This window comes from Monodelphis domestica, chromosome 8 (assembly GCF_027887165.1).
Source record: "Monodelphis domestica isolate mMonDom1 chromosome 8, mMonDom1.pri, whole genome shotgun sequence".
In the NCBI taxonomy this organism is placed as follows: domain Eukaryota; kingdom Metazoa; phylum Chordata; class Mammalia; order Didelphimorphia; family Didelphidae; genus Monodelphis; species Monodelphis domestica.
The window spans coordinates 204,717,814-204,743,867 of NC_077234.1; the positions used below are offsets into that span (position 1 = coordinate 204,717,814).

At 34.6% G+C, this 26,054-nt stretch overlaps 1 long non-coding RNA gene across 1 annotated transcript in view; it reads right to left on the bottom strand.

The window, feature by feature from the left end:
• The window catches only part of LOC130455803 (uncharacterized), a 43,994-nt gene extending 20,479 nt beyond the window's left edge, over positions 1-23,515 (bottom strand). The window contains exons 1-2 of the long non-coding RNA XR_008913936.1: positions 23,365-23,515; positions 22,372-22,536 (exon numbers count right to left, since the gene is read on the bottom strand). This is a non-coding gene — a long non-coding RNA (uncharacterized LOC130455803). The remainder of the gene's footprint in view (positions 1-22,371; positions 22,537-23,364) is intronic.
• Between the last annotated feature and the right edge of the window lie 2,539 nt (positions 23,516-26,054).

Sequence of the window (26,054 nt, forward strand, 5' to 3'; positions counted from 1 at the left end):
AGATTAGTAGAGCACTCAACTGCAAGGTAATCAATCAGCATAAAAACCTCCAGGATCAGAAGTAAGAAAACATGCTCTAAAGCTGTAAGTTATATGAGTTCTATAAGGCTCGGTGGAATGGGAGCTTTTATGACATGGGCAAGAAACTGAGCTATGCTTTTTAATAGTATTATTCCACAAAAAAATAAAAAGATACTGAATTGGGTCTGTTTACAGAGTAAATAAGTTAGGGGCAAAACTTTGAGGGAAACAATAGCGTTTTTGCATATGATAGAAAAAGTACTGCTCCTTGGTGTTTTGGATTAAGAGAAAGAAAGAAAAAAGCAGACTCATTTCTCAAAAATGAGTTTAAATCCAATGATTTGGAACTAACTGTCCTCCCAGTGAAAAAAAACCTTTAGTAACAGCCTTCTAAACTATAAGTCCAGGGTCAACTTAAAAAAAAAATCTATTTGAAAACTCGAAGGGGTGGGGTTTCTTTTCTCTAAGCTGAAAAATGGCTATGGCAAGCTAGAAAACTCCACATGGAGTGTGGAAAGGGATTGAGGTGGAAAGATTTTTATATGTCACCTTCTGTGTAGAGACTCAACTCAGAGATAGTAGTGGGAGGTGGCAGCAGAGTAGCACACTGGATGTGTGTGCATAGTGGTGCCAGGAGAAGTGGGTCTGGGATGCAGGAAGCAGGAAAACAGTGGCAGCTATGGTAACAGCAGGCAGAGGGGTGGAGCAGCAGTGGCCTCCATGATGCCAAGGCAGGCAGGGCTGGATGACCGGTGAAAAACTTATTAACAACTGAAAACCTCTCTTAAAAATACTTGAGAATTCTATCCATTTGTAGGTTAGCCCAAAATGTGAAGGTTAAAATTAACATATAATAACTATTATGTTTTATAAGGTTTTATTAATAATAACTAAAGCAAAAAAAGTGCTTGAACTCGGCCCAGTTGCAGGTCAAAAAGAAAGAGTGGGAGGAGTTACAGCCCACTTAAATACCATCATGTAAAACATGAGGACCTAGGAAAAGGGAAAAGGATTCTGGGTAATACAGAAAGGAACTTTGGGGCATTTAGTTTTCTTTTTTGTAGGGGTTCAAGAATTTCTAACTATACACACTTCAGTTAAATTCTTAATGCATCTTTCCTTACATCAAACCCAAGTTTGCTTTTTGGTAACTTCTATCCAGTAGTACTGGTTCTACTCTCTTGGATTTAATTAATTACTTAACTTAATAATAATTTAATTCATTAATTAGAATTAATCTAGTCCCTCACCTACATGAGAACCCTTCAAATTCTATTTTTTTAAACCCTTACCTTCCGTCTTGGAATCAATTGGTTTTAAGGCAGAAGAGTGGCAAGGGATAGGCAATGGGGGTTAAGTGACTTGTCCAGGGTCACACAGCTGGGAAGTGTCTGAGGTCAGATTTTAATCCAGGACCTCCTATCTCTGGGTCTGGCTCTCAATCCACTGAGCTGTCCAACTGCCCCCTTCAAATTCTTGAAGACAGCTATTATATTCCCTTCCTCAAGACCTCCACCTTGCTCTTCTCCAGGCTATAATATTAGACTTAGTATTTTTAAGTGATCCTCATATGGTGTTGACTTGGCCATTGCACCCCCAGAAACTTGGGCAACAGTGAAATTCCTTTGCTCCCTTACATCCTCATGACTCTGAGCCTAACACATCTAATGACCCCTCTAGGACCCCGAGATGATTGTCCTCCTTTGATCCTCCTTTAGATTTAAGATGGACAGAGAGAGGCACCTCTAGGCTGCACTTTGATCCTATCAGGCTACATCTCAGACATCTGTCTGTTCCCTAAAACTAAGGAATCTTTATGAGGGTCATTCCCGATGTCTCCAGGCAGACCCCAGTCAGATGACCACCCCACCCCACCAAATGCCTGAGTGACTACCACTCTAGAGTCACGTCCACACTATGACACAGCCTTTGTTGCAAGAGTATAAAATCCCCAGAATTGATGGGTTCTGGGAGCAGCCTTCCATCTTGCTGTTCCACCTTGCTATCCTCCTGTCCATTCTCAACATTACTGTCTAAATTAATAAGTTTCTCTTTTTGTTTTTAAGCTAAGTTTTGGAGCCTTGCATTCTTGCAAGAGGTATCCTTCCCGAACCCCAGGGGTGCACCTCTGCACCCCCATAACAGTGTGATGAATGTCCTTTCTAAAATGAGGTACTCAGAACTAAACACAATACTCCAGATGTTATTTGGTGAAGGCAGGGTACTGGAGGCAGGGTACCTCCCCACTTAGTTTCCTGTCACCTCCTTGGTTCTAACACTATGCCTTTTTTTACCATAGTCGACAATTACATTAGTTTTTGAGATATCTAATCACACTGTTGATTCCTATTGAGGAAACACCCACTGAAGATGTTTTGGAGCTTCCTCTTTGTGCATGAAGAACAGAATATATTGGAATGAGCTCAAGCTAAATTGTTATAAAAGACCATTCGTTTGGAAATCAGCTGAATAGAACTCACATATTTCTCTGTTTGCAGTTCTTCTGTACTTTCTCCACCCTGTTTATTTATTTTTGCTATTTATTTGTTTGAGATTCACTGGCTTGTAATAACATTTTAAAAGTAGTTTTTATAACATGTTTTCCTCACAGAACACTGATAGGGTTGAAAATGCAATTACTATTATTATACCTATTTTGCAAATGAGAAAATTGATGGACAGAGATGTTATTTGCTCAACTTCACATACTTCTAGCCTTAAACTGAAAACCAATCTTGGCTGTAAAATAAGTGTGTTTTCTGTTAGAGTAAACTTTTCCATTCCACTCTATCAAGCAGGAGGATATTTTACCTCTAAAACCACAACTTCTCTCTGTATTGTTTGCTAAAAGGATTTTTAAATGCTATTATGGACTGCTACTGCTTCCTTATATTTATGGAGAAGAATGAATGAATGAATGAATGAATGAATGAATGAATGAAAAAGCATGTACGAAGTATTTATTATGAGCAAAGCATAAATAAAACTGGGGACACAAATACAGAAGATTGTTCCAACCCTCAAGAAGCTTTAATTTGATTAGGGGAAACTATAGGGTTATGGAACAGTACAAGGAGTTTGGGAGCATATATGCTTGGAGAGGCATTTGATTTGATTTGAAAACCTACCAGGATCATAACTATAGTTAAGAGGGAGTAGACTGACACCGCCTTTCCTAGACAACTGGTAGTGTTGAATTGATTTGGACTACAGAACTGGCAGGTGGGGTAAGGTCCAAGTGAAAATGGCTCAGGGAGTAAGAATTAAGCATGACCTGCTGTCTGTCTAAAATAAAGCACTCAGGGAAGGTGAAACAGTGGATAGAGGGGCAGTCATGGAATCTGGTGGACCTGGGTTCAAATTGGACCTCCCAACACTTCCTAGCTTGATGACCTTAGGCAAATCACTTCTTGCCAGGTGCCTTACTGCTCTCTTCTGTCTCAGAAGCAACATTTTTGATTCTGAGACAGAAGGTAAGGTTTTAAAAAATAAAATAACACACTCACCAGTTGGAGGTGGGTTTGTGGAGTGGGTAGGATGAGAGATCCTGAGCATACCACATTTGTCTGACCATAATGACATGTGTCATAGTGTTGTTGTGAAGATCAAGAATAATGTACATAAAGGACTTTGCAAACCTCAAAACAATACAATCAGGTGCTGTTATTATTGCTGCTGCTGAATTTTCCCTAGTAATTTCTTTCTGGAATTTTTCCTAGTCATTAAACTTGAGCAAAATTTGAATGTTGGATTAAATAATGAGAAGGTGATTTCAGCCTGTCTTCATCTGAATCATTAATAAATGATTCTTCAGTTAGAGAAATAGCTTGCCAAGTTCTTCAGGACTCCTCATCCTGTCACAGCTCTACTTTGTATCTTCTGATTGCTATTTGATGAGATTTATTCTTACCCTAGACAATGTTATTCATCAACACAAAGTGAGTTTTATTTTCTGCATTGTTCTTGTCAATACTTGTTTACCTCATGGGGATGTTATGAAGATTAATGAGATTTTAAGTTTTGTAGTTCCACAGAAGAAAGGTATAATAGTATTCCCTTCTTCTGCCCAATGCATATGCTCATTGGGCATATGAATTGCATGTAAAATTGAGATCAACAGGCAGTTTTAAGATCCCACTTTAGACAAAAAATTTTATAATTCTCTATCAATATTTTTTCTTTAACCTAAGTTGCAAACAAGTAGCAAAAGAGTCTGAACAGCACCTCATCTTTTTTCCTTTCCCCCAAAAGATGGTAGATTTTTTTAACAATTCAAAATGGCTCCCATTTAGAGTTCTTAAAGTTTTACGAAGTGCTTTACACACATTATCTTATTTGATGCTAAGAAGAACCCTATAAGGTAGATGATATTTCTGTTTTACAAATGAGGAAGCTGAGACTCAAAAATATTAAATGACTTACTAAAAGACATATAACTAGTGTCTGAGGTGGGATTGGATCTAGGTCCTTCTAGACTTGGCCCCAGTCCTGCATTAGAGCCACAATGCCTCAGTTCCATCTATTGGCCCAAGGCAGAAAAAAGGAGGAAAAACAATAGAACTGCTACCCAATGGAGGGAAGTAAGGAAAGAATATAAAATATGATGAGAATAGTCAAGAAAGCAAAAATAATTCTGATTTTCTGTATAAGCAGTGAAAGAATTTGAACACTGAAATGATTTGATTTAATTATTATATTGACTAATCAAATGTTACTACTTACTCAGCATTTTGCTCATGTTTCCTATCTTCAGAGAACTTAAAATCAAGTTGAAGAAACAAGATTAATTCCATAGTGAATAAGACAAAGTTCTAAGTGCTTCACCTCTGCTCCTGCCTCGTCTGGTATTATGCTTGTTCAATTATGCTCCCTTTGTTCCTAGGGTTTCCAATTCTTTCCTTTATGGTCAACTTATCACTTCCTAGGACCATGTTTTCATTTACACTAAAAAGTCTTCAGTCTTGGGAAATGACTGAACAAGTTATGCATATGATTGTAATGGAATAGGACTGTGGCATAAGAAATGGCGAATAGGACAATTTCAGAAAAGTCTGGAAAGACTTATGAAATGATGCAAAGTGAAGTGAATAGAACTAGAAGAATGTTGTACACAGTAACAACAATAATGTATGATGGTCAACTGTGAGTGACTTGACAGTTATCAACAAGGTGAGAATCTAGGATAACTCTAAGGGACTCTACAAAAAAGCATATCCACCACCATAGAAGGTACAGATTGAGTCTGAAGGCAGATTGAAAAAGACCATTCTTCACTTTACTTCCTTGATGAATTTTTTTTCTAATGTAAGCAATATGTGTCTTGTTTCACAACATGACAATTATGGAAATATATATTGTACAATCATATGTACAACCTATATTGTATACTTACTTTCTTGGGGAAGGGGTAGGAAGGAGAGAGAACATGGTTTGAAAAATGTCAGAATGAATATTAAAAATTGTATTGACATGTTATCTGGAAAAAATTAAAATAAAAACTCTTCAGTTTTATAATGCCCACAAGATATTGTACTGACTCTCTTCTTCCTTCTTTAAATATTTCTCAAAATTATAGCGTGTGTTCAATCCTAACACTTTCATATCATTTACTTACTCCTTCTTTCCTTACAATCTAGTTTTTAAAATTCATAATAACTTCCTGAAACCATATTATCAGAGGTTACATTAGATCTTATATAGCCCATTTGGCTTTTAAAAAATCTTTATTTGTCTCTAGACCCTCTGCAGCACTGTATTCTATTAAGACTCCTTGAAACTCTCTTTTCTCTTGGCTTCAAAAAAAAAAGGTCTAGTAAAGGGATACTAAGGAGGATCAACTAAGGTTTTTTTTTTTAAGAGAGGGGAGGGAGCTGGGTCTTTGTAGGCTGCAAGGGAATAGTAGAAATGGAGAGATTTAAAATTAGAGATGGGGAATGATACAATTATTGTTACTAGTAATTTCTTCCTAGAATTATTCCTAGTCATTAAACTTTAAGCAAAATTTTGCCATTAGACTAATAAGACAGGGATTTCAACCTATCATCACTTGAACATTTATTTTCAGGTAAGCATTTTTTCTATTCCTTAATCCCACCTCCTCTGCCCAAAATATTTCTTAAAGAAAAAGAAAACTTGTTACAAATGTGCATAGTCAAACAAAACTAACTCCAATATTGGTTACATTAAAAATGTATTACTCATTCTGCATCTTGAATCCATAATCTCTCTGTCATGAGACATGAAGCGGGCTTCATTGTTGGTCCTTTAGATTCATATTTGGTCACTTCATTGATCAGAATTTTTAAATCTTCCAAAGTTATTTGTTTTCATGTTTCTAACATTAATTGGGAGTTTTAACTAATGCTCCGCCCTTGGCCCTCTTCTCTTTTTTCTCTATGTGTTTTCTTAGTGATTATATCAGCTCTCATAGATTCAGTTATCATCTTTATGCATATGACTGTCATATTTATATATTTAGCCTTAGCCACTATCTTGAGTTTCAGTCTCCCATCACCAACTGTCTATTGGATATTTCAAACTGGATGTCCTGTAAGCAACTTAAACTCAGCATGTCCAAAACAGAATTCACTATCTTTCCCCTCAAACCCATCTGTCTTTCAAACATCCTTATTTCAATCAAGAACATCCCACTCTTCCAGGAACCCAGGCTCACCACCTCCATCTTATCCTTGATTCCCAATACTTATTCATCACATGTAATTTGTCACCTCTTCTCTATTCTGACTCTACAGTATCTCCCTCCTTTCCCTTACTCCTTTCATAGTTTAGGCTCTCATCATCTCTAACCTTTACTATTGTAATAACCTCCTTATTGATCTTTCTGACTCAAATGTCTTCCCTTTCCAATCCATTCTCCATTCCACTACCATGTGATAGGTCATTATCCTGCACAGTAAACTGTAATGGCTCCCGAATACTACTACAGTCAAATATAAATTCTTCTGTCTGTCATTTATAATCCCTCCTAATCTAGTTCCAATCTTCCATTCTTGGATATTAATCATTCTTCTTCATGAATTCTTTAGTTTAGTCAAATTGACCTTCTTGCTCTTCCTCACATTTGGCATTCCATTTCCTGCCTCTCTCTCTTTGCACAGGCTGTACTCGAGGTTATAATGCACTCCATTCTTACTTCTATCTCTTAGAATAAATAGGTCTCTAGGGGGAACACAGCAGTACAGTGAATACAGCGCCAGGTCTGGCATTGGGAGATTATAGGTTCAAATCTGGCCTCAGACACTTCTTCTATATGTGACCCTTTGTAAGTCACTTAACCCCAATTGTCTAGTCTTTACTGCTCTTCTGCTTTGGAGGCTCTAGACAGTATTGATTCTAAGACTGAAGGTTAAGGTTAAAAAAAAAAAGTGTCATTTTCTCCAGAGCTCAGTTCACATATTGCCTGCTATACAAAAGTCTTTCCTCATATTCCCAGATAATAGTATCCACCCACATACTTTGTTATTACTTTGCATCCATTTAATATTCTTTTGTGTGTACATAGTGCTTCTCCCTTTAAACTCCCTGAGGGCAGAGACCAATTCATTTTAAATTTTACATCCTTAGCACCTAGCACTGCACCAAGCAGTTGTTATTTATTATCAGTCATGTCTTACTGTGACTACTTAGGAGCAGTGGTTGCCATTTCATTCTCCAACTCATTTTACAGATAAGGAAACAGGCCATCGGAGTTAAGTGACTTGCCCAGATTCACACAGCTAGGAAGTGTCAAGACCAGATTTGAATTCCAGAAGATGAGTTTTCCTGTCTCCAGGCACAGCACTCTTTCCACTGTACTACATTGCTGCTCTCACCAAGCAGAGAGTAGGCTTTAAATGATTACTTAATGAGCTGGCATTCAAGATCTTCCACAATCTGTTTTAAATCTGTCTTATGATTTATATCATCAGATTCTCCATTAAGCACATTAGCCTCTAGCTAAACTGTCATTGCTCAAATATAGTTCCTATTCTGATTCTTTGCTTTCTTTCCCTTTCTCTAGAATGCTTTCTACTTTTCCAACTGCACCACTCTACCTCCCCATTTGGAAATAATTGTATTATCATCAATTTAGGCTTGGAGGAGACCATGGAGCACATCAATTGCGAAGTCCTCATTTTTTAGATGAGGTCCATAGAGGCTGTTACTTTGTCAAGGTTGTACAGGCAATCAGTGGCAGAACTTGGATTTGACCCTCTTTTTCAAAATTCAGAAGAATTCTTTCCACTGTGCTAGACCCATCTCCATTTTCTAAATCATTTCATCTTCCTTTAATTTTCTCCTCACACCACTCCCAGCTGGAAGTGATTTCTCTATCCTCTGATTACACATCACTTTCTATATTTGTACAAATGTCTAATTGTTCCTAGTAAATTACAATCTCTTTGAAGATGGAAATTTAGTTATCTTTGTATCCATTACAGTGTTTAGGACAATAGTTTACACATAGATTGTGTTCAATTAGCATTAGTTAAGAAAATGAATGAAGTGTTAAACTGTATTGTATAGGCTATAATTATTATGATGCTTTGGGATGGTGAGAGTCCAGTACATGATGTTTAGTGGACAAGAAAACAGTGTAAAGCTTCACTAGCATAAGCAGAGTAAGCATTCCCTCCTACCTCTAATTTTTTAAATTTAATTTTTCTCAATTATTGAACAGTTACTTTTTTCTCCAAGTTCCCTCTCCCCAGTGGCCATCTCCTCCACCCCACAACACACTAGGAAAAATCACATAAATATACTTCAGACAAAACCTGTGTAACAAACATGCATAATCAAGCAAAACAGACCCCATATTAGCCACATTCTAAACTCATTCTGCATATTTAGTGTACCACCTTTCTGTCAAAAGGTGGGTAATATTCTTTATCACTAGTCCTCTGGAATCATAATTGATTCTTAATTCCTTAAAAAGTATTCATTTTTTACTGAGTTGCTATAATTGACAGTGTTCTCCTGATTCTGCTCATTTCACTCTATATCAGTTCACATAATTCTTTCCAGGCTTCTCTGACACTATCTCTTTCATCATTTGTTTTGGCATAACAGTATTCCTTTACATTTATATACCACAATTTCTTCAGCCATTCCCCAATTGATGGTTATTCCCTTCGTTTCCAATTCTTTGTCACTTCAAAAAGATTTGCTAGAAATATTTTTGCTCATATAAAACTTTTCCCTTCTTCTTTGATCTCCCTGGAGTATGGCACTACAAGTCATATTATTGGTCAAAGGATAGGTGTGGTTCATTTTTAAAACAGTGCTTATTGATATCTTTTGTTCATAATTTCATTAGTGTCTCTAAATATCTTTTCTTCTCCCAAAGAACCATCCCAAATGACAAATAATATTTTTAGAAAAAAGGAAAAGGAAAAAAAGACAAAGCAAACCAACAAAACAAAAGAAAAACATGCAAAAGTCTGAAAATATGGGTAATAGAGCATATCTATGGACCTTTCAAACTTTTGCAAAGGAGTAAGCTTGGTGTATATTCTCAGATTTTTTTTTCTTCAGAGCCAGACTTGCTTGTTCCTTGTAATTTTGCAACATTCAATCTGATTGTTTTGTCTTTGTTCTTTCCATTTATATTGTTAAAGTAGTATATATTATTCCCCTGGCTTACTTTGTTTCATTCTGCATCCTATTGTATAAATATTTCCATACTTTTCTGTATTTATCACATTTGTTGTTTCTTTCTTTTTTAAATCCTTACCTTCCATTTTAGAATCTATATAGTGTATTGGTTCCAAGGCAGAAGAGTAGTAAGTGTTTGGCAATGGGGGTTAAGTGACTTGCCCAGGGTCACACAGCTACCAAGTGTTCAAGGGCAGATTTGAACCTAGGACCTCCAGTGTCTAGGCCTGGTTCTCAATCCACTGAACCACCCAGCTGTCCCACATTTGTTATTTCTTATAGCACTATAATACTCCATTACATTCATGCACAACAATTTGTTTACCTGTTCCCCAATCATTATGCATCTATTTTCTTTTAATTCGTTGTTACTATAAAAAATGCTACTATAAATATTTTTATGTATATGGAGACTTTCTTCTTATCAACATCCTCCTTGGAAGTTAAAGCCTTATAGTAGAATCTTGGGTTCATCTGAAATGAACTTTTTGAATAACTTTATTTGCACAATTCTGAATTGCTTTTTAAAATGACTGTACTAATTCATAGCTCCACCAATAATATACAAGTATACCTTTTCCCACAACCCCTCTAACATTGACTATTCCCATCTTTGCCAATTTGCTGGTCATGAAGTGAAACTTCAGAGTTTTTTTAAATTTACATCTTTACAAGTGATCAGGAATGAATAGTTTATTAACATTTGGGGAATAATTACAAATTTCTTTCCAAAATGACTGTACTAATTTAAAACTGTGTCGACAATACATCAATGTTAATGCTTTCATACAACCCCTCAAATTTTTGTCATTTTTCTTTTTTTTGTCAGCTTTACCAGTCTGATGCAATTCTGTCTGTCCAGTGTAGTGTTAGAACTACTATGTAAAATATGAACTATACAATTCCCCCTCCCCAACCCCCACCACTGAGCAGCTTTATAAAGTGGGAAACAAGAGCAAATTATACATAACAGAAGTAGTTTCATATCTAACCCTATTTTTTGTTATTTTTAAATTTTGAAATGTTCATATTTATTGATGTTTATTAAGTTTATAATAAAAGAACAATAGTATTTTAAACAAATTTAGTATTAAATTAAAATTTTATTTTAATTAAACAAAATTTTAAGTGTTTAAATAAAATTTAAAACAAAACTTTAAACAAATTTAAGTGAATTTTCTAGTAGTAAATTTTTGTTCACCTCACCATGACAATAGCACAAAGTGTAGGTCTGGTTTCTTCCACTTCTTAATCACTGATAATCACAAGATTACCTGTTCTACATCTGGCAAGATCTAGTAGAGAAAGGTTTTGGATGCATTTACCTCCTTTATTTTTATGTACATATAGTTCAGTTCACTAGAAAGCCCATCTCATAAAACTAAAAAAAAAGGCAAAGTGGGGCTAATTGACTATCTGTTATTTGATACTCCTTTCCTGGGTGCCAAGTTTGAGCCTCAAGACATAGAATCATGGAAGAGTAGGATGTCATCAAGTCTAAACCCCTAATTTTATAGATGAGGAAACTGAGGCACATACAAATTAAATGACTTATTGGGGATCAAATAGCTAGTAAAGTATAAAGTAAGATTTGAACCCCATGATTCCAAGTCTACATTATTTGTTGTTTAGTCATTCGGTCATGCCTGCCTCTTTGTGATTCATTGGACCATTGCACACCAAGTTCTTCTATCTTCCATGGTCTCCTGAAAATTATCTTTACTAATTTTCCTTGACCTTGAGTATAGCATGCCTCTTTGGACCTATTTTTTTATTTCTTTTCTATCTTCTTAAACTCTCCAGGCAGCATGATCTACTTTCTTTAGATCTCTAGGATTTGATTTTTCCCATCTGTACTAAATGACCCTCTAGCCTACCTGCCTATCTGCCAGAACCCTCACTTTTTCTTCTCTAGACTCTTGTCCTTAGCTCTTTTGTCTTAGTTTCTTCTTTAGCCAAACTTTCAAATGATCTCTTAATTACCAACTCTGATTGCCTTTTCTCCAGTTCTTCTTGACTTCTCTGTAGGCTCTGACACTATTGACCATTCTTTTCTCTAAGGCATTCTCTCCTCTCTGGATTTCTGTAACTGTTTTTTCTTGCTTTTCCTCCTAGCTGAACAATTTTTTTTCAATTTTCTTTTGATGTATCATCACTAATATGCCAGCCTTGAAAGAAGTGGGGGTATAGCCCAAGACTTTATCCTGGGTCTTCTTTCTCTATACATGATCTTGGTGACATCATCAATTACCATGGGTTCCATAATCATCTCTATGCAGATGACTCCAAGATTTATTCATTTATTTATTTATTATTTAGCATCATCTTTCTCCTGAGTACCGGTCATCAAAATTTGTAACCTGAGTATTATCTTTGACTCCTCACTTTCATATGACATATTCTATTAAGAACCAAGTCTTATTCATTCTACTCCCATGATACATTTCTCATTCCTCCCTTTCTCTCTACTAAAATGGCTACCACATTACTTTAGACCCTCATAGTCTCTCATCTGCACTGTTGTAATTGTCTTCTAATTAGTGACCCTGCTTTACCTTTCCCCTCTCTAATCCATCTTTCATACAATCCAACCACATCATTCCTTCCCAATGGCCTCCAAGGGATCTATGTTATGTCTAGAATCAGATACAAACCATCTATTTGGTATTTAAAGCCCTCTAACCCAACTTTCCAGGTTTCTTATAAATTACTATTCAGTCAAATTAGCCTCCATAATGTTTCTTACACTGGAGATTATACTCTTACTTTATCTGCCTTTGCGCAGGCTGTCCTTCATGCCGTTCATATATTCTTTCCTCTTTACCTCTTAGGAGTTCTGGTTTCCACTGAAATTTAACTAGAAAAGAATTTGCTATACATGATCTTTTTTCCTGCTCTCTACAGCAGTTAGTGGCCATCCTCTCCCCAAATAACCTATTAATTTATGATATATTTAATATCCTTAAGCATGTATTTGTTGGATTGTTCTGTTTTTATCTTTCTCTTCATATTCCCAATGTCTAACAGGGTTGCACTCATATGGTAGGTATTTAATAAACGGTTATTCACTGATTAATGCCCTACTATGATAATTCTCAATCATAATACTCTCATTACTGACAAAAAGTTATTGGTTAATTTAATCAGGCTGGTGTCCTTCAATATTAAAAAAATTCTAATTAGGAGGGTGGGTTGTGAAGGGGGAATTAAGGGAGCAAAATAAATGACAAGAACCAGTGATTTGGTTCTGATCAAGGGATGGGCAATATAAAGGGAGCTGGTTATTCCAATTATAAATCACTAAATTGATCATTTCCCTTTAAGCACTGTCTTGTTTTCATAGTAGGAAATATGGAACAAAGAAAGGAAAAACTATGTAAGGACAAGATGAAAGGAAATATACAAGAAATAATATTAAACAGGAATGTGAATGGTTTGAACACCTTGGAAGAAGGTCACAGATTGAATTAGAAAACAAATCCTAAAAATATATTGTTTACAAGAAACATCCCTGAAAGATAACAAAAAATATACAAAGATTCATACAGAGCTACATTAAGGGCTAGAGTAGAAATTGTTATACCTCAAGTGAAATGAAAAAAGCAGAGTGGCAATCATAATCTTAGATAAGGCATAGTAAAAATGGACCTAGTGACCAAGTGGGATTATACCAGGAATGAATGACTAGTTCAATATAAAGAAAGTTATTGATATAATTGATTATATAATAACAGAATAATAAAAACCACATGATTATATAAATAGATGCAGAAAAGGTTTTTTATAAAATACAAAACTCATTCATATTAAAAATACTTAAAAGCATAGGTATAAGTGGATATTTCCTTAAAATGACAAGAAGCATGTACCTAAAATCATCAGCAAGGATTACATGTAATGAGGAAAAAGAAGAAGCCTTTCCAATAAGATCAGAAGTGAAACAATAATGCCCATTTTTATCAATATTATTCAATATTATATTGGAGATAGTAGCAACAGCATTAAGAGAAGAAAAAGAAGTTGAAAGAATCAGAATAGACAATGAGGTACTAAAACCAATCCATTTTTGGAGTTGATATGATGGCATTCTTGGAAAATCCTAAAGATTAAGCTAAAAAGCTAATTGAAACAATTAATAATTTTAGCTAGGAAGCAGAATGTAAAATAAATCATCAGCATTTGCATATATCACCAGTAAAGCCCTGCAAGAAGAGATAGTAAAATATAGTTCAGTAAAAAAAAATAGATAATAAAAATACCTGGGAAATTGTAAGCCAAGACAAATCCAGGAACTATACAAACATAGTTATAAAATACTTTCTTTTTTTTTTTAAACATTATTTTATTTGGTCATTTTCATACATTGTTCATTGGAAACAGATCATTTTCTTTTCCTCCCCCTCAACCCCCCCACCCCCACCCCTTCCCTAGCCAACGCACGATTCGTCTGGGTATCACATGTGTCCTTGCTCTGAATCCATTTCCTTGTTTTTTTTCCTTGTATTTGCATTAGGGCGCTCATTTAGTATCTCTCCTCGATCATGTCCCCTCAACCTCTGTAGTCAAGCAGTTGCTTTTCCTCAGTGCTTTTACTCCCTCAATTTGTCCTCTGCTTGAGGATAGTTTTTTTTGTTTGTTTTTTTTTCTCGTAGATCACTGCAGGTTGTTCAGGGACATTGTAAAGCCATTTTTGGAGGAGTCCATTACATTCTCTTGTACCACAATGTGTCAGTCTCTGTGTACAATGTTCTCCTGGTTCTGCTCCTCTCACTCTGCATCACTCCCTGGAGGTTGTTCCAGTCTCCATGGAATTCCTCCACTTCATCATTCCTTTGAGCACAATAGTATTCCATCACCAACATATACCACAATTTGTTCAGCCATTCCCCAATTGAAGGGCATCCCCTCGTTTTCCAGTTTTTGGCCACCACAAAGAGTGCAGTTATGAATATTCATGCACAAGTTTTTTTCCTTATGATCTCTTTGGGGTACAAACCCAGCAGTGCTATGGCTGGATCAAAGGGCAGATAGTCTTCTACCACCCTTTGGGCTTAGTTCCAAATTGCCCTCCAGAATGGTTAGATCAATTCACAACTCCACCAGCAATGCATTAATGTCCCTACTTTGCCACATCCCCTCCAGCATTCATTACTTTCCTTTGCTGTCATGTTGAACAATCTGCTAGGTGTGAGGTGATACCTCAGAGTTGTTTTGATTTGCATCTCTCTGATTATAAGAGATCTAGAACACTTTTTCATGTGCTTATTAATAGTCTTGATTTCTTTAACTGAAAATTGCCTATTCATGTCCCTTGCCCATTTTTCAATTGGAGAATGGCTTGATTTTTTGTACAACTGGTTTGGCTCTTTATAGATTTGAGTAATTAGACCTTTGTCAGAGGGTTTTGTTATGAAGATTGTTTCCCAATTTGTTGCTTTCCTTCTAATTTTAGTTACATTGGTTTTGTTTGTACAAATCTTTTTAATTTGATGTAGTCAAAATTATTTATTTTGCATTTTGTTATAAAATACTTTCTATAAAAATAATTGGAAAATTTTAAATGTTCATGAGTGAGCTGAACCAATAGGATAAAATGACAACTCTACCTAAATTAATCTACTTATTACATGACATCCCAATTAAATTAACAATAAATTATTTTATTGGAAGAACAAAAGTTCAATGATATCAAAGGAATTAATGAAAAAATGTAAATGAAGGTCTAGCAGTGCCACATTTTAAATTGTGTTATAAGGCAGTAATTATCAAAACTATCTAGTATTGGCTAAAAAAATGGAGGGTAGATCAGTGGAATAGAGTAAATATCCAGAAGAGTAAAACAAAAAAAAAATATTGGAGGGGATGTGGGAAAATCAGAACACTATTGCACTGTTTGTGGAATTGTGAATTGATCTAACCATTCTGGAAAGCAATTTGGAACCATAAAACTGTGCATATCCTTTGATCCAGCAATACCAATCTATATCCCAAAGAGATAAAAAAAAGAAAGAAAGGAGAAAAGAAGGACTTATTTGTACAAAAATAGCAGCTCTTTTTTTGTGGTGGTGAAGAATTAGAAATGAAAGGATGTCTATCAATGGAAGAATGCTCGAAAAAGTTGTGGTATATGATCATGATGGAATACTATTGTGTTATAAGAAATGATGAAGAGAAAGATTCCAGAAAAACACAGAAAGACCTATATGAACTGAGGCAAAGTGAAATGAGCAGAACCAGGAGAATATTGCATATAGTAAAAGCAGTATTGTACAATGATCAATATGAATGACTTAGCTACTCTCAGCAATGCAATGATCTATATGAAAAATGCTATCCTCTTCCACAGAAAGAACTGTTAGATTCTGAATGCAGATTAAGTCCTATTTTTCCCCTTTCTTTTCTTTGTTGTATATGAGTCTTCTTCCACAACATGACCAATATGGAAATATTTTTGCAAGATCACATGTGTATAACCTTGATCAATTGCTTATTGTCTCATGAAGTGGGGAGGTACTGAGGGAGGGAGAGAGAGAACTGAGAACTCAAAATGTTAGAAAACAAATATTAAAAATTGTTATGATATAATTTGAAAAAATATTTTTAACAGATTTAAGCTTTCAGGAAAAGGATTCACTGTCTGATAAAAATTATTAGGAAAACTGGAAATTAGTCTGGCAGAAAGTAGGTATAGATCAATATCTTAAACCATTTACCAAGATAAGATCAAAATTGACACATGGTCTATACATAAAGGGATATATATGTAAATTAGTAGAACATGGAACATATTCGCTGTCAGATTTGTGGATGAGAAGAATTTATGCATAAATATGATTTAGAGAGCACTGTGAACTATAACATGGTTAATTTTTGATTACTTTATATTAAAAGAGTTTCATCCAAATAATAATGTTGCCATGATTAGAAGAAAAGCAAAAAAATGGGGACAAATTTTATAGTCAGTTTCTCAGATAAAGACCTATATGTATATGTATAAAGACCTGTAAGTATAAATGGACAGAGGCTAGAGTATACACAGTCTGTGAAAAATAAAGGAAGTTTTGAAGGAAGAAATAAAAACTATATATAGTCATATGAAAAAATGCTCTAAATCATCATTAGAGAAATTAAACTAAAATTAAAATTTTAATAAAATTAAAATAACTTTGAGATAATATATCATGCCTATCTGATTGACTAAAATTATGAAAGGGGGAAATGATAACCATTTGAGGAGATTGGGACACTAATACACTGTTAGTGGAATTGTGAACTGATCCAAGCATTTTAGAGAGCAATCTGGAATTATATCCAAAATGATATAAAACTGTATATATACCCTGTGACCTAGCAATACCACTATTTGGTCTATTTCCCAAGGTAATCAGGTAAAAATGAAAAGGACCTATGTCCTGAAATATTTACAGCAACTCTCTTTCTGATGGCAAAGAGCTGGAAATTCAGGGGATGTCCATTAATTGGGGAATGACTGGATGAGTTGTGGCATATAATTGTGATGGAATATTATTGTGCTATAAGAAATGATGAGTAGGTTGATTTTAGAAAAATATGGAAAGACTTGAAGAGTGAAATGAGCAGAACCAAGAGAATGTTGTATATAGTAACAGCAATATTTTTCAAAGAATAAATGTGAATGGCCATTTTGAGTTATGTATATTCATATTCATATCATATATATTTATATTCAAATCAGCTACAAAATAGCAAAACTAATATCTGGGTTCATCAATGCAATCTTTTTCAGACCTAGAAAAATCTAAGCAAAATGTAAACTAGAAAGAATCTAAGAACCTGAGTAGAATTTTAGAAATATCAGATGTAATAGATCTCTGGTAATTACTCGATAGGAATTGGAAAGAGTACACATTTTTTTAGCTGTGTATGACATCATTACAAAAACCAACCATTAAGGCACAAAAAGCTTATAAACAAATGTTGAAAAAAAGCAGAAAAATTAAACACATTTTTACTGTTGTAATTCAATAAAATATCATCAGTAAAGAAAGGCCTTTAGAAGACAAGATTAAAACTTAATTGGAAAATATTTAACATAATCCCAAAAAATAGATGGGACACAGAACAAATGTAAGAAACTATAGCTAACAATTACCAATTAAAATGATAACCATAAGATAACCACATATTTTGGAATAAAAAAGGAAAATCTATATTTCAAAACATATTCATCAAAAAAAGAAAGAACAGATCAGTGGGTAGGAAATACAACCAAAACCCCACATCCTAAAAGTGCAACAAATACAAAACCATCAGCTGCACACCAACAGCAATAAGAAATTCTGAAAAATCAAAGAAAAGATTAACAAAATGAATATTAATTGATAAGCAAAACTAGAAGTTAAAAAAAAACACAATGAAAACACATAAACTTTCAGCCACTCTGATTTTTAAGAGAAAATAAACCAAATTTCTAATATCAAAAATGAAAAAGAATTCACACCAAATGAAAAAATAAATGAAATTATTAGACACTATTTTTTTCTCATTATATTCCCCAAACCTTAAATTTAAGACAAAATGGGTGAATATTCATAAAATATAAAATGCCCAATAAAAACTATTTAAATAATGCAATCCCAGATAAATAAATTGAACAAGAAATAAAGGAACCCTTTAAAAAAAATCTAGGACAAGAGGCAGCTAGGTGGCTCAGATGATAAAATGCCAGGCCAGGAGTTGTGAGGACCTGGGTTCATGTTTGCTCTCACACACATCTTAGCTATGTGACCCTGGACAAGTCATTTAACGCCATTTGCCTAGCCTTTGTCCTTCTGCCTTAAAACTGTTACTAAGATAGAAAATCAAGTTGTTTTTTTTAACCCAGGGCTAGATCAGTTTATAAGTAAAAGCTATGAAACATTCAAATTACAATTAATTCCAATATTAGTTATACTGCTTGCAAAGTCAGGAAAAGAAGGGATTCTCTAAAATTTAATTTGTGATATAAATATGGCCTTTATACCTAGAGACAAAGCAGAGAAAAATTATATACTACTATCACTAATGAATATTAACAGAAAACATCAAATAAAACAGCAGAGCCAAAGGGTTATATTTGAAAGACCACACACTAGGATCAGGTAGGATTTATAGAGGTTTTTTTCAGTAGTAATAAAACTAAAAATATAGTTCACCATATTAATAATAAAAGTAATAAAATTATCATATTTATATCAATGAATGCAGAATTTTAAAATAAAATGTAACATTAATATCTACTAATATTATAGGAATATGTGTATCTCTTTAATCTAGTAAATAATATATCTAAAACCAAGAGCCAGAATTATATGTAATTTGTTAAAGAATAAATTTTGAATGTTACTTCCAGAGAGTGAGCCAAAAGGTGCAAACAGGAAAGACATAATTTGTATAAATATGTCTATCTTCTGGAAGATGCCTTCTGTGATGCGGGGAGTAGGAGAGGGGATGGGACACTTAGAGATAAATTATATGAATAATTTTTTAAAAGAATTAAGAAAAAAGAAAGTATCATCCTAAGCAATGTCAATTTTTGTATATATTATTATATTTTTAGTAAATGAATATTTGTAAAGGACTTGGAAAATAGTTTATTCTCCCAAATAGCTTCATGTTCCCTCTGATGTGCAACACATTCTTTCATTTAGCAAAACTATTTTTCACAGACTGTGTATACTCTAGCCTCTGTCCGTTTACACTTAATTTAAAATGAACCAGGTCTAAATTAATGAGATTTCTGCTGGTCAAGAAATGTTTGGGGTGATTAGAAAATCAAATGTTTGTTTCTCTCAACAGTGAGTTTTTAGTAGAAATCCACTAAGTTTTCTATCAGCTTGTTAAATTCCATGTTCCAACAACCACGACCAAAGTACAGGGCAGACTAAGGGAGAGAAAAACTCTGATCCAGCCCTTTGTGACCTCTCAAAAGGCAGCAAGACAGGCAAAGACACATATGCCATCCTTGACTTCATTTTTTTGGGTATGTATATAGTCAATCTGGCGAAGCAGCCATGCAGTTTTCTTTGTCTACCTTCAATAACCTGGTAAAATAAAAAAAAGGCTTAGTTTGTTTTTCCTAGTATAGGAATTCTTAATCTGTGATTGATGAAATCATTTGTTTTTTAAATTCTATTCATTATAATTCAGCATAATTGATTTCTTTTATAATCCTACATATTTAATTTTATGAATTTTTTTTATTTGTTGTATTTTCTTTTTTTTTTTTAATTTAATTCATTATTTGTCACATGAGAGATTGCAGGTATCTCCCTCCCTCCCCTGTACTAGAGAAGTTATCATTTGACAAAATATATATGTATATATTATCAGTTCTTTCTTTGGAGTTGGACATTTACAGTTATTCTTCAAACAATATTTCTGTTGCTGCATATTTCTTGGTTCCACTTATTTCACGCATCATAATTTCACATAGGTCCTTCCATATTTTTTTAATTAACCTACTAATCATTTCTTACTAAGCAATAGTATTCCCTCACAATCATATGCCATAAGTTGTTTGGCCATTCCCCAGTTGCTGGGCATCCCCTCGGTTTCCAATTCTTTGTCACCACAAAGAGAGCTGCTATAAATATTTTACAAATTCTTGGAATTCTTCTATTTTGTTGAATGACCCTACTTTCCCTTGTAAGAATATAGTCAGTTTTGCTGGGTAGTTGATTCTTGGTTGTAGACCTAGTTCCCTTGTTTTCCGGAATATCCTATTCCATGTCTTTTGGGCCATCAGTGTAGATGCTGCCAGATCCTGTGTTATCCTCACTGTGTTTCCATGGTATCTGAATGACTTCTTAACAGCTTGTAATATTTTTACCTTGGTCTGATAGTTCTCGAATTTGGCTATAACATTCCTCGGTGTTGTCAATTGGGGATTAAGAACAGGAGGTAATCTGTGGATTCTTTCAATCTCTACTTTTCCCTCTTGTTCTAGGATATTGGGGCAGGTTTCTTGGATAATTTCCTGTAGTATGATGTCCAGGCAACAAAAATGTGGCAACAGTGAGTTGTGCTTCACAAAGTAACAATTATTTTGGAAGAAAAAATAGCCAGAATTTCTGTGCAATGCAACTATGAAGATTAGCAAACAAATGTGAATGACCTGTGCATACTCAAAATACAACTAAATATGTGTACAAAGAAACATGCATTCATTATGTCACCAGCTCACTTGTGTTCCTTTGTTTACTACACATACATAATTTTTTAAATCATCCATTTATGTAATAAGAATGATAGTGATATTGCTGGGTCAGAGTTTTATAACTCTTTGGGTATAATTCCAGGTTGTTCTCCAAAATTGTTGGATCAGTTCATAGTACAAATAATATGTTAGGGTTCCTATTTTCCTATATCCCCTCCAACATTTGTCATTTTTCCTTTTTATCATTTTAGTCACTTTGATAGTTATGAGATGCTGTCTCAGAATTATTTTAATTTGTTTTTCTCTAATCTATAATGATTTGGAGCATTTTTCATATGATGATATAGTTTTGATTATTTCCTCCAAAAATTGTTTGTATCTTTTGTTTTATTTTATGCATTTAAAAACATTATTCCAAGATGATCCATAGACTTTACTAGACTGCCAAAAGGGGCCTTGACACAGAAAAAGTTAACAACCTCTTTCTAGTGGAAAATTCAAAGGATGTTTTATAATGATATCTTGGGATAGGGAGATCACATACAATATTGTGAACATTTTCTTTATTCCAAATATCCTAGTGAAAGAAAAAAATGTGAATAGAGCATTTCTTAATTTTTTTATTGACAGTGTTAACAGTAAAATGTCCAAACAGACATTTGTGCTATACTATGGTAATATCATCTCTGGCTCTAAGGGATAAACAGATTTATTACCATTATTTTAAAGAAATCTACATTAGAATGTCTTGTCCCCTGAATTTGTTATTTCTTTATTCTTTACTATATTTGTAGTTGACTTGTTAGTATTTTCCTTTATTGTTTTACTTGGTTTTCTTTTCTTTTTTTTTGTGGGGTAGTCAGAACATCTACAACATTTACTCATTAAGTTCACCATCTTATATGGGCATGCTTAATGTATCCCAAAACAATTACAATAGTAATACCAAAGATCACTGATCATAGATTACCATAACAGATAAAGTGAGAATGAATGAGTTTTTAAATATTGGAGAATTACCAAAACATGACACAGAGACATAATATGAGTCCATGCTGTTGGAAAAATGATGTTGATAGAATTGCTCCATGCAGGGTTGCCACAAACCTTCAATTTGTAAAAATCAAATCAAATCAAATCCAGTATTTGCAAGTACAGTAAAATAAAATGCAAGAAAATGAGATATGTTTGTTTATATATTTATTTATATATGTGCATATATATGTACATGAACATATTCATACACATATGCATACACATTCTATCATGACCCAATAATGTTTTTCCTTTATTTATATTCATTTTTCCCAGTTACATGTAAAAACAATTTTTGTTATTTGTTTTCTAACATTTTGAGCACCTTTTCTCTTTTTCCTTCACTTCCCTCCCTCTTTTATTTTCAGTATATTTAACACACTTAGAGAGAACCGAGCCATCCATTAGGGCTTTAGAATCTTTCTACTATACAGAAATCCTCTTTTTAATATAACTTGATCAGTATTGAGAACAGGGTCACTGACCTCCAGCTTGTACTTTGGACAATATCATGTTCCATCTTTCTTCTTGGTATGTTGTTGTAATCAGCTCCCGGGCAGTATACTCCATGAATGCCAAGCTGGCACATTAAACTCTTAATAAGTTGAATGCTGAACCTTTGGTTTGCTGCCAGGAAACATGGCCAATTCCTGATATAGAAACCAGAATGGAGGAATCTGTTGTTTAATGTGTTTCCATACCTACTCACTTGGAACAACTAATAAAGGAGGAAATAACATTGATTTTTATTGATTTAGTGTTCTCTATGCCTCCTGGGGGAAAGGCAGCCCTGCTTGGCATATTCTCTGAGTGTTTTCATCATGGTCCTGATTGCCTTCCATTGCCTGACTCTTTACCAATATATAATAGTTTGACATGTACAGCCAGTATTAGACCTGACTAATTGACACAATTCCCCAAACCTTTTTTTTTCCTTTTGCTAAAATAAAATTTCATTTAAAAAAAAACAAACCTTCATTTATTGGAATGATTATGTCTGAAGGTAGTCAGTCAAACCAGTTCCATATTATAGAATTTAGCCCTGGACCTTAGGGGCCATCTTGTCCAATCTTCTCAATTTAAAGATAAGGAAATAAAAACCTAGATAGCAGATGAGATATTTTCCAGGTTATACAAGAAGGATATAATTAAGCTGGAATATGAACCCCAATATTTTTTAAATAAGCTCTGTTGATTTAAAATAATGTAGCTTCCATAGTCATCCAAGTGTAATATAGAAACCTAATTATATAAATAGGGAGCACTTAAAATGAGATAGTAGTAGGACCTCTTGCAATCTTTCCAAAATGGGACCTAGAATTGAGTGAGTTATTAAGATTTATTCATAGGAAAACAGACCTTGAAACCAATGCAAAATTTTCATACAATGGAAAGAATATTAGATTTAAACCAAGAAGATCTGAATTTCAATCCTATATCTTCCACTAACTACTTATGACTTTGCATGAGTCACTCACCTCTGTAAGCCTTGATTTCTTCATCTGTAAAATGAGAGATTTACAATAGATAATTTACAAAGTCCCTTGGAGCTCTGAATCTATGACCCTATGATGTACTAGAAAATTGCAATTCAGCAAGAAACAACGTTGTTTTTGTATTTTTATTATTATTATTATTATTATTATTGGTCTAAATCAGTTTCAAATAGTGCAAGTAATTAAGTAGATTCTATGGGAAGGGTACCCAAAGGAGCTGAGATAATAACTCTGCCTTCTAATGCATTGCTGACCCAGAGATGGATCTTTGGGCAATAGCTTTTGGCAGGCTTGTTCTTGGCTTATGTCATTGCTGTTAAAATAGCATGTCTGCAAATGACTTAAATATCCACTGCTCTTTAGCTAGTGGCCTTAAGTGGAACAGAACATTTGCCCTTCTCATCAAGAGCCACTTCTAAGTAAGCTGAGTGTCTCTTCTTAAGCTGGAGGAAGAGTCGAATGGAAAATGTCAGAAGAACATGGCGAGATGGTCAAAAACATTCTGAAAATATAACAATACAGCCGGATATCGTGCAAAATGTGGTTCTTTTGTCAGCCAAACTTATTCCCTGATTGTGCTCTTTTCTAAAATGACACTGGAAGATTCCTTACTGAAAAGCACTGCCTACTGAGCATGACAGGAAGGTATGAATCGATGAAGAGCCCAGGGAAGAGTGGAGCTTTATCGTCCATTGGGACCATCAGGGAGAATAGTTTTGATCAGAGAGGTTGCACATTTTTTTAGCAGCAACAGTTAAAAAAAACAAGAAACAAATTTGCAAATCTCCAAACAGATCATCTACTATTGGAATGCAGCTCGCTAATGTATCATTTTAGCAAATTCATAGATTTGCCTGATCAGGGACTTACAATTGGAAGAATCTGAAAGATCATTTAGTCCAACATCTTCATATTTTAGGTGAGGAAACTGGTGCCCAAAGAAATCACACAGGCAGCAAGTAGCAGAGCTGTTCAGGGAGGACTAGCATCTCCGGTTTGAGGGCTTACAGTTCCTTTACATTTTGTGTCCACCTTTGCCCCAGCTCTCACTTGTGTCTCTAAGAAACTGTTGCATTGGCCACACTCAGGTGAACCTACCTATAATCACCTCCTATAATGCTCACTGGGCAGTGCTTTTCAACAAAGAATCTTCCAGTGTCTTTTTAGAAAAGAGCACAACTGGGGAAGAAGCTTGGCTGACAAAAGAACCACATTGTGCCCAATATCTGGCTTCACTATTATATTTTCAGAATGTTTTTTACATCTTGCCATGTTCTGACATTTTCTAGTAGGATCTTTAACCAGCTTAAGAAGAGAAACTCAGCTTGCTTTGAAGTGGCTCTTGATGAGAAGGTAACCAACAGACCTCAAACCCATCAATGAGTGAGGGGGGATGCCTACAAGAAAAGGCAGATAAAAGCAATTTGTTCCTTTCCTGTGGAACACTTAGAGCTTAGTGAGGCGTCAAAGATGCCACGATCATCCACTGCATCCCAGGCCATCACCAGTCATCCTGACTTTTGTCTTGCCACTGGACTTGGGTGATTCTGGAACAGAGGTGAGGCTGTTGACTTTATGCAACTCTGCCTCACTTCAATCCAACTTACACATCCTAGGAAGTCATTGGTCCTTTTTGAAAATGAAGTAGAGTGGGGATTGAAAATAGATGTTGGTCTTGTTCCCTAGTTTTGTTACCTCTTAGGGATAGAAGGACAGTGTCCCTTTTCCTGCCTATAGTTCCTTCCTAAGGCTGGCACTAGTGACTCTGAAAGTATCTACCTCAGGCTTTTGGGAAACTTTTTCTATTGGGGTTCCCTTTAAGAAAACCAAGCATATGAGAACCTGAGTTTTGGAAGTATAGAACGAAGGATGATTAGCTTTACAAAGGATTTAGTGCAGATTTGTTGTTTTAGTTTTAGTAAATTCTCTATTACATTTAAAATAGGATTTAAATTGTTTTTAAAACTATTTTTAAATGCAATTTTGTGGTTCTATATCTTTTTTTTTTAACCTTTACTTCAGCAACTTTCCAAAGGCAGCATTTTCAGGGGCAAATTTAATTCTTCAAGCCAAGGCCTGAATGTTTCCTTGTTCTCTCTAGGAGGGTGTGTATCTTGATGAGGAAATTGCAAAACATTTTATTCTATGTAGGGGCAGTCTGGTAAGCAATGTTGATCTTTGCCATCTTCCTTTGGGCATTGTGTAATTTAACTCTTTTCAACATTTATAAAGCTCTCTCAAGGGATAAGAAAATTATTATAAACAGAACAGGTAGTTCATAAATGCTTGACAAAGGAGTTTTGGAATTAGACTCATCAGAAGGTGGATTTTGCAAATATCTATTAGAATTTTAAAGGTGGAAGAGACTTGAAATCACATCAAGAAATATATGTTTATGTCATTATTCTCTGATTCAGTAATACCACTACTAGAACTATATCCCAAAGAAATTTAAAGAGAGAGAGAGAGAGAGAGAGAGAGAGAGAGAGAGAGAGAGAGAGAGAGAGCAAGAAGAACCTATTTGTACAAAAATATTTATAGCTGTTCTTTTTATGGTAGCAAAGAATTGGAAATTAAGAGGATGTGCATCAAATGGGAAATGGCTGAACAAATTGTGGTACATGATAGTAATGGAATATTACTGTGCTACAAAAAAAATGAGGAGGAGGAGG